The sequence below is a fragment of the Calidris pugnax genome, unplaced genomic scaffold (genome assembly GCF_001431845.1).
Source record: "Calidris pugnax isolate Ruff unplaced genomic scaffold, ASM143184v1 scaffold81, whole genome shotgun sequence".
Lineage (NCBI taxonomy): Eukaryota > Metazoa > Chordata > Aves > Charadriiformes > Scolopacidae > Calidris > Calidris pugnax.
The window spans coordinates 268528-278433 of NW_015090880.1; the positions used below are offsets into that span (position 1 = coordinate 268528).

Genomic DNA, 9906 nt, shown 5'->3' on the forward strand with positions numbered 1-9906 from the left:
CCGCCTCGAGACCTGTTGTTTGGCTGCGGTTTCCCGCCCCACCCCCGCCCCGTTTTTGTGTGCCCGGTTCGGAGCCGCCGGGTTCCGACGGGCCGGAATGGGCTGGCCGGGGCGGCTGGGCCGCGGGGCCCGGGAGCAGGTGGCTCCAGCGGGGGTGGCCGCGGCTCGGCGTCGGGCGGGCCCGGCGGCAGGCGCAGGGCCCTGGTGGGCCCCAGTCCCCGGCGGCCGCGGGGCCCGGTATTTTCGTGCAGAAACGTCTGGGAAGGCGCTACCGGTGCGTGGGCTCTTTGTTGTGGAGGAGCCGGCTGTGCTCGACCTCACTGATTTTGAAGATTGCTAAAGTTTGGGTGTGTTCTTCACCTGTTCCTCCCTACTTCAGCTGTCTTTTGTGAGATAATTACTTCGTTGTGCTGACGTGCAAGCGAGCTCAAATTTTGCCGTTCTAAAAGCTGGTTTTCAGAGACAGGCCTTTAGAGAGCTTCGGAGGTGAAGCAGTGGCTTCTGAGCTTTACAGGGCCCAAAAGTCACGAGGCTTCGAACTGAAATTGTTTGTCAACTTAACCCCTGTGTAACCGCCGCTGTCATCAGTGACGCCAGGAACTCCTGGGGTGCATGGCCAAGAACGCAGGTGCCGTGGGTTGAGGCATCGCTCTCACTGAAAGATTTGATCAGTGAGGAAACTGAAGGAGGCTTCTTGGTGGGCAGAAGGTGTAAAGGCATGAACTGAGGATGTAAAGATCTGAGTGGAAGTGTGGGGGAGGAGGGGAGTAACGTAACTACTACTGCATCAGCAACAGAGTCCGTCAGCCACAAACCTTAAAATAAAATGTTTCTGCGACGGAGAAGCTCTTCATAACATGCATCTGGGCTACAGGCATGGCTGTTGAAGTAGTAAAGTCCTGAACCTGAGCAGAAGGGACCTCCTGAGCCTGGGGAGCCTGTGGTGCTGTCCTCGCTGCACGCTGCCTGCCTGTCCGAAGCTAAACCAAGGTGTTGCGATGGCTTTGTGTTTCCTCAACAGGACAATGCTCCTCTCTCACGGTAGATTCTGTGTCCATCTGGAAAAGTCCAGCGGTGAGGAACCAGCTGGGAGGATGGTTCATCTCTGGGTGCTGGGGACAGTGGGGCCCCCCGGTTTGTGGGACTTGCACGGCTCAGTGACCTCCACAGCCTCGCAGGGTTCCTGTGCCAAACGGACAGTTCTTGGAGCTTTGTATCCACTGTGTCGTCCACTTCAGCTGCCTGATAAACCCACGCAGCCCATCTGGAAGCCATTCAAAATATGGGAGCAAACTGAAGATGGGGGAAGATCTACTTTTTAGATTTTGCATTAGAAATAAATTGGGACTTCAGGTTTTCATGCCATTTAAAAAAAAAAAAAAAAAGCTTTTGCCATTAAAAAGTTCTGCCCCCAGCACCACCAGGTACCATATAGAAATTGCTGGGTTTTGTTTTTTAAGCAGGTCTCTGGCGTGGTTTGGGTTCTCTCACATCTTATTTAATCATAGCTAAAGATCTAATAATTTAAAGCTGCATCTAATTCAGATACAAAATAGGCTAATTTCTTTTCACTGTGTTTAAAGAGGTCAGCCCCTGTTCTGGGCTGGGGAATGGTTTGGTGCCCATCTGTAAGCTGGTAGTGTTTGCATGGAGCGGGCTGCTGTGGCTCGTGCGGGAGTTAGGTGAACCTTTTGTTAGTGTCTCGTCTTCTGAGAACTGTTTTTGAACCATTCAAAAATAACTGGTGTGATAATATCTTGGGCTGGGTTTCTAGGAATTTTTGCTTAGAGGTCTGAGGGAGGAGTCTTCTCTCTCTACTCACTTTCCACTTGCCTCAGCCGTAGCTGAGGCTTTGGGAGCTGGAATCACTGAGTTTAAGCTGTTGCTCAGGTGAGCTGGCTGAGTGGCTTCCTCTTGATGGACCTGAAGTTTCCTCCTCACTCCTAAAATAGTGGTTCTCCCTTATGTTTGTCCTCTAAGACGTGAGAGCAGCTTACTGCAGCGAGCTTGGGTACTGCTTGGCGAGACTTAGAGAAGATCGTACCCTCTTGATGAGGACATGAGTTCCTTTAGAAGTAATAGGGGACTCAGGTTAACTCTCTAGGGCCAGAGGGAGGGTGGTATTTCAGTATTAATATGAGACTTGTTAAAGTGGTTTGTGGGCAACCAGCTGTAGGTGGCCCTGCCTGAGCAGGGGGTTGGACTGATGACCTCCAGAGGTCCCTGCCGGCCTCAACCACCCTGTGATTCTGTGAACTCGGCACGATGTTTAATAGTGAATGAACTAAACTAAGTTTTAGGCTGCCCAGGGAAGTGGTTGAGGCACCGTCCCTGGAGGTGTTCAAAAGATGGGTTGACATAGTCCTCAGGAACATGGTTTAGTGATTTTTTTTTTTATTGCTTATTTCTTATTTATTTTTTTGTCAGAGTTAGGTTGATGGTTGGACTAGATGATCTTTAAGGTCCCTTCCAACCTAGACGATTCTATGAAACTGGCATCTTTGGAATAAGTGAAGATATGTGAATGAAATGTGAAGGTGACAGGCTAGACATGATCTGTCAGCGCTGCTAGAAATTGAATAGTCTGCTAGGATTTAAATACTTAAATTAAAATTCTTTAAACTGCTAAATGGTCAAGATACTGGATGTTGTCACAGCACAGTGAGCTGATTCTTTAAGCTTGAATATAAGCTCCAAATTCCTAAAATTGTTGCTCTCATCAAGCACGTTAGAATGGTCACAGAAGGAAAAGGAAAGAAGGAGGAAACATGTGATTGTGTGGATGTTAAATGTCTTTTTCACAAGATGAAATCTCTTCGTACTTTCAGAAGCATTTTATGATAATGCAAAAATAGATGACCTTTTTTATTTGTAAAGAAGAATCCGATTGTTTTACCAAAAGTATAAAAAACTTAATAAATATCAAAAAACAATAACATTGTGCAGCTTTGATTTGGAACCTAAATCTGACCTACTATGTGAAATGCGAACACAGAATAGAAGGTTTCTGCCCCAAAGGCTTTACATTTTATTAACTTAAATCCAAATTAGATAAGTTCAGAAGTACACCAACACTCGTAAATGTTTATGCAATGCAGGAAGTCCCCTGGGATATACTTGGATCCGGCCTGTGTTGGACTTCCATCGCTCTGTGCTGGTCCTTGTTCTGGCCAGCAGCTTAATTCTTTATTCTGGCACTGGTCACACGAGCGTTCCTGTGCAAAAATCCACACTGAACACACAGGCGTCTCACGAGCTGGGAAGTTTTAGCTGAAACAAGGCACCCTGCAGTGTGGGGTTGTGTTGAATGCTCTGTTATGATCAAACATTATCTGAATGCTTAGAGAATTTTCCTCCTTGAGGTAACATATTGGGGTAAAGTACTCGGAATATGAGGTAGGCTGCTACTAACTTTTAAATACTTCAAAGCTAGCAGAAACCCAGTATTTCAAGTAAGAGTTACATCTTTTTTTCTGATGAAGACTGAATCTGTGGTGCTGTTTTGTTGCTTATCAGATCTTAATGGTGTTTCTTACTATGGTTGTTAATTTTGGCAGGTCTTTCTCCTCTACAAAGAAGCTTTGTTGCCAAGATTGACTCTGAAAATGACCTACACTACTGACTGCAGATGCCTGCAAATGTAGAAGCCAATAAATCGTATCTCCTTCCCTCCCCTGACTTTCCTGTTTCCCATGGAATTTGTACTTCTAAGTATTTTTAATATTAGACCTCTGTTGAAGACATTTGGATTACAACTGTGAGCATATCTATGCAAAAAGACGAGCTAGCCTGAGCAATTTGGAGGTATGTATGCCCACTATGACTTACAACAAATGGGAAGAAAAAGCCGTCTTACTACAGGGCAAAGAGAACTCCAGGCATACGTTTTCTAGACTCAGATTGATCTGCACCATTATTCATGGTTTTCGCAATGGAGTGTACATATGCACAGTGAGACTGTAGGAGCACCAGAGTATCCAGCTGGCACTGTATGGAGGGTGAGCTTCCTTGAACCTGCTGTAGGAACATTCAAAAGACTCCTTTTAGAAGAGCAAGTTGCTTGTGTCATATTACCTGAGCCTTCTCTTACCCTTTCATTTCTTAAATGCCCCCCAAGATCTTTCAAGCATGTGACAGATGTGAAGTAGTCACTGAGGTGCACCTGGGAGGTGGTGGTGGTTAGATACAGTGTTCAGATACAGTGTTCAGATACCTGCTTTGACTTCGAAAGAGTCTTCAATAAGGCTAGAAAACAAGCAGGTCTGCTTGCCGTCCTATGCATGGGTCACAGCCACCCACCAGGGTTCGGTGGGCTTTGCCTTGTGCCTGTGCAGCTTCGTCCCACCCAGGTGGGTGCAGAACCTCAGCTGTTTTCAGCAGTGTGGAAGTTCACCTTTGTTGCTTATTTTACCTTAAGGCTTTTTATCTTGTACTTCCATATTGAATTCTAAACCTGGAATGAGGAAGTCTGCTAACTTCCTCTGCGTGGGCTTAGGAGAGGCCAGTGTGCGCTGATATCCTCTGTTGACTCTCCTTTCGTAAACTACTTGGATGTGGTTATCTTTTCTGTGTGTAGGTGTTCATGATGGCACACCAGGGCAGTGGCAGTCTTATCAATTAGTTGTGGGGTACAGCAAAAAGTAGCCAAACCCATTTCTGTCTTCCAGAAGAGGCTAATTATTCATTAGTCTTACTTTTTGTAAAGGAAAATTAATGTACTGAAAGTAGATACCTGACTGAATGTATTTAGCAGACAGACTTTTCTTAAGAGGTTTTATTGATGAGCTCGAGTGAATCAGGTTGAGATGGTACTGGAGGGACACAGGTCTGACTTACCTGTCTTGGATTCAAACCTGGTGGTGTTGGTCCTCTAGCAGGAGGCAAAATGGGCTGTGTCTGCGATGCTCGTGCCAAGACTAACTGTCAGGGGAGCGCTGTGCTGGGAAGGGATCCCCGCCTGCACTCCAGCTGTTCCTCCCGTCACCCTGCTACGAGCAGCGCTGGGATCGGGGCGGGGGACAGCTCAGGTCCCTGTTACCAGTGGGCAGAACTTGGTGCAGCAAATGTTAGACATGTTCCTCAGTCCAACCTGGCCATTGCTGTTTGGCAGTGGTACTATATTTAAATAGCATTGAGCAGAACAGTATGTTTGTTTCCTGTGAGTTGCTTTCATGAAAACTAGAGAAACGCACCAGAGCCTCTGGGGTGAAATGGTTTGCTGAGCTGCTCATCGTGATCTTGGTGAGCGTTTTAGGGAGTGTACCAGGGATGTGGACTCTGTGGCCCAACTAGGTGCCTTTTTTTCAGTTGTATATAAATAAGTTATGGCCTCTGTAATTCCATTAATTAAAATTGGTGTGCATGTCCCCAAAAAGCTGCCTTTTGTAAAAATTGAACAATTTCTGCAGTAGCTCCAAAAACCTGTAAGAATTCACAGGTTCTGTGTCCCTAAGCAAGGTATTAAGCTTTGTTTCTTTACCTGTAAGATGAGGTTCGCCTACCTTTGTAAAACATTCTGTTTCATGAAAAGCATCATTTCAGCGTTGTCTGCAATAACTGCAATTTCATTATTCAAACTCATGTGATGAATAGTGAATACTAATGTGCAGAGTGGCAAAGAATTTGAGTATAAGAGGACATTTTCTTCTGATGTAAAGAAATGGTCTGAAAGGTGAAATTGTGTACACTGGAGAGTGTTGCCCTAAAACTGCCCTACAAGCTGTCTAAAAAGTTCAAAGAATGTTAAAAGGCACTGGAAGTTGGCACAGATGATAGTGCCCTTGATTCAACTTGTGTGATGGGTTATGATAAGAAGTTTGCAGGTGCCTCCTTACCATTCCTTCAGAGATAAGTTTGGCAAATTTCAGTATTTTTCAGTTTGATGTGAGCTGGTTGGTCTCCCTTAACAAATTCCTTAGTGGCCTGTCATTGTCCTGGAGTTGTTGGCCATTATTTTCCTGGAAGATGGTTGCCATGGTGATTATCCTGTTAGGACATAAATGTGTTTTCATGATCTCCAGTATACTAGTTTGGAGCAAAAAGGCTGTAGCCTTTTCTGGGATGGATAGAAGTACTGTACCCATAGAGGCTCAGTGCTTGTAAATCACTGCCTGTGGCAGAGCTCTGGATGAGCATCTTATGCTTTAGTAAGATGAAATATCGCTGATCTGTGAGGGGTGTGTCACTGTGAGCCTGAATAATGGTTAAAATTAGAGGAAGGAAAAAGAGCAGTTTTGGTCAGGATCTGTTGTGATGGAACTTACCTGCTTCAGGCCAGCAATGGTTGACTGACTAATGAGGGGAGAGCGTTGATGATGGAAAACAGTCCCTTAGGGGTGTGTGGCACTGCAGTCCTTCACCACCTCAGCTTTCTGCTGGGATGACCTCTAGCTCCTTCAGCGTTCCCGTGGGAGCCGGGGTGCTGTTGGTGTTCAGCTCCAGAAAGGCAGGGTGCGAGCTGTGGTCCCAGCAGAACCTGACGGTGCTACCGTGTGGGAGCTGCAGCTTTATGCCAAACCCTGTGCTCCCCTCCTCTGGTGCTCCCCCAGAAGCAGGGCTCTACGGTGGGGTTTTCCTGTGTCACTGGTAGGAGAAAGTGCAGGCTGATGTGACTCAGTGGCTGTTAATTAACATCCCATTCTTCGCTGACAAAGAACATGAGCTGGATATGTGAGCCTTTTCCTAAAGAGAGGAGGTTGGTGGGTTCACATCAAGTACCTGAGAGGTTTGGCTGCTCAGTCTGGAGTGTCCTCGGGGAGCGAGGGCTTGTCACTGGTGTTGGGGATGGAAGGCTCCTGCTTCTCCACTGCGGAGCACTTGCCATTCCTACTGGTCACACTTTTGCTGGGAATGTTGGTTTTCAGATGGTTTGTTGTGCTGAAAGTGTAAGTTTTGGTTCTGGTTTACCAAGGGCCTTAAAATGCTTCCAGTGCAATTTCAGTTTGTGTGAGAAGAAAAAAATTCAAAGTGTTTCTTGGTTTAGTGTTGGTCTAACTCCTTGGTGAGTGTCTCAAGTTTTCACTTCTCAAAAGAGTCTGCTCTGGTTGAGACAATTTGAGAAAACAGCATTTATTTATTTTTTTAAAGCAAAATTTGTGTGTGTGTCACAGATGACATTGCCAGAGTCACTTGAAGACATCCAGTAGATTTTAGCGTCAGCTTGGATTTAACCCTGCTGCCCGAAAGATGCCTTTTTTTTGTGCAAGGTTATTAAGGAAGTGCTAGAATAGCATGGGTTTTCTGTTCTGTGGTCATGTTATATGAGACTTTGAAAGATAAACATGTGTTTCAAAAAGAAAAGAACTGTCACTGTCTCTAACCTTGCTCGGTCGCTTTGAGGGTGGCAGGTTTTAGATTGAGGACATCTGTCACCTGAGCCTCTCGGGGCTCTATGTAGGCCCCTGGCAAGTATATAGAGTGGCCACCCCATGTACACGCTGGGGGCCTGGCTGGCTGGAAAGAGCTCTGCAGAAAGTGACCTGGGGGTGCTGGTGGACCCCCAAGTTAAACAATGGTTCTGTAAGGGGCCATTAACGTGTGTCTTGCTTGGTTTTGGCTCTGGTTAAAAGCCTACATCTCCTCAGGGGCAGGAAACATTCAGCCTTGCTTCAATCTGCTCCCTTTTTGTGCTGCTTTGGGTAAAGATTTTGTGGATTTTTTTTTTTTTTTCATGTGGACTCAGCCATGAATGTGGGAGGAAACAGCCTGATTTTGGCTGAGGCTTTAAATGTATGACTACTTCATTCCCATTGGCAAGCCAGTTGTCAAGCCCAATTTCTTTAAACCAAAATCACCGAGTTAACTACTGTCTTTGTGCAGTTGGATGTGGAGGTGGATATTGAAGAGCTGGCACATTTCTGCGTGTGGCTGCTTAGCTGTGCTGTTTGTGCAATTTGCGTGTGTTCTCTCTAAAAAGGCATAATTAGATCTATTAGAAGAAAAGGACCATAGATGGGCATCAGTATTTTTATTGCATAAGTCTAAAAAGTGTAGGCCTTTACTTCTTTTAAAAGCCTTCTCAAGACTAGTTAGCCAAAGTTGAATGTGTCTGACCTTGCAGTGCAATATTCATTATGTCCCTGCCATGAAAGGTGGTTAAAAGTAAGTGGGGAAGAGTGATCATACTTCCGATATATCAAAATTTGTGCTGAAAAGCTCGCAGTGGTGCACAAGCAGGGCAGTAGCCCCAGCGTGCTCTGGATGGACGTGTGGGTGCTGGGTGAGCACAGGGGCTGTCACAGCTCCCGTGTGGCAGCAGCTCGTGCACGGCCAGCCTGGGGCTGGTTTCCAGTGTCCGCTGTGGGGCCGAGCCGGGTCCCTTCCCCGGCTGGAGCAGCCCGGCAGCGTGTCCGTGTACCCCAGGGCAGGTGCTCTGACTGCCGGGGCTGCGCTCGCAGGCACCAGGGTTAGCTGGGCACCGCTCCTGCCTGGTAGGTACATAGGTGCTCAGTTACAGCCTTGCTTGTCTCAAGCTGTGCTCGAGCTACCTGACACTTGGAGAGGTGGCTGTAATGAGTCAAGTTAAAAGCACATTACACCTGTATCCTGTTTCCCTTGGCAGCTGGTAGAGTGCGGGTAAGGAGGTGTGGAGAGAGTAGTCCACGCTGGTGAGTCCTCCCAGCCTCTCTGAGGTGTTGGCTGAGGGACTCGGAGCTGTGTTTGACGGGCAGACTGAACATTGTCTTTGTAGCACTGCAGGGAGGGACTTGGTAGTGCTTAATCAGGAAAAATAGAGCCATTTAAACAACCAGCCCTGGATTAAGGCCATTACTGTTATACCAATAGAATTTTTAAGAATTACACTTAATTAAAAGCTCCCTGGACTAGCTCACTTGAAGAAAGATCAGGAAGGACAATTTTCTTCTGAAGAGCAGGGATGAAACTGTCATATCATGAATATGAAAGACAGTATGGAAGTGGTAGAGCAATGTAAGCTATCAGTTTGTGAGTCCTGCTAACCTCTGGTCAGAATTTGTCTGTCTTGCCTGTTGTGTGTCACATTTTAAGCAATTCTGACACAATGAGCTGCCAGGTTTTGCAGTCTGCAAGCAGGTTTTTCCAATGACAGTGGTCTTCAGCCAGTAGAGCTTTTCAGGTGTCCTTCTCAACAGCATGGAGGGAACAGTCCCACAAGAGGCAGGTTTTATGTCTGTAGAGTGGTTAAGGTACACTGCTTAGAGCAGATCTGGGTGACAGCATGGGGACAAGCATTGGTGTTTTAGATTAGCAGACTTTTCCCCATTTTTGGATTGAATGTCATTTCAGCTAGTCATTGTCAACTGTTTAAGTCTAACTTCTGCTTTGTAACTCATTTGATGCTAAGTATCAGTGGAAGGCTTTCATGTACCTAATACCAAGAGCACCGGAGTCGATGGGAAAAGCATTGTGATTTTGCTGAGCTGAGTGAAAACATCCTTTGATCTGTCTTGTAGTCTCAGTAAGTTGAGACAACACTTCTGAAAGATCAGAGAATTAATATTGGTTTTGAGTCATCAGGGGGAGTATTTTACCACTCTGTGCCAGGTTAGTTTTACTTTCTTCTTTCACGAGTCATTGTAAATATGATACTTTCCAGAATTCAGGGCTAAAAGCACATGTTAAAATTGCATGTAGTGTGGGTTGGTGGTAGGTGATATCTTTCTTTACAAGCATGCTAATTTAACTTGTTTTAACCCTCTTACATTTCCAAGCATGGAATAAACCTTTCTTTTAGGGGTAGAGGTGCTAAATCTTGCCAGCTTCGGTGCTGGCATTGTCACAGATGAATGTGCTGGGAGCTAAAATGAGAAGCCATCTCTCTTTTTTTTTTTTTTTTTTTTTTTTTTTTTTTTTTTAAAAAAAAAAAAAAAAAAAAAAAAAAAAAAAAAAAAAAAAAAAAAAAAAAGTTCTAGGAAAAATATTAAACCC

At 45.6% G+C, this 9906-nt stretch overlaps 1 protein-coding gene across 3 annotated transcripts in view; it reads left to right on the forward strand.

Moving 5' to 3' along the window:
• Window positions 1–394: 394 nt before the first annotated feature.
• The window catches only part of TMCC1 (transmembrane and coiled-coil domain family 1), an 84880-nt gene continuing 75368 nt past the window's right edge, over window positions 395–9906 (forward strand). For 2 of the 3 annotated variants that reach the window (XM_014946753.1, XM_014946754.1), the window contains exons 1-2: window positions 395–1424; window positions 3558–3804. The gene's annotated coding sequence lies outside the window, so the exon portion shown is untranslated. The remainder of the gene's footprint in view (window positions 1425–3557; window positions 3805–9906) is intronic. The other variant, XM_014946756.1, reaches the window with a different exon arrangement.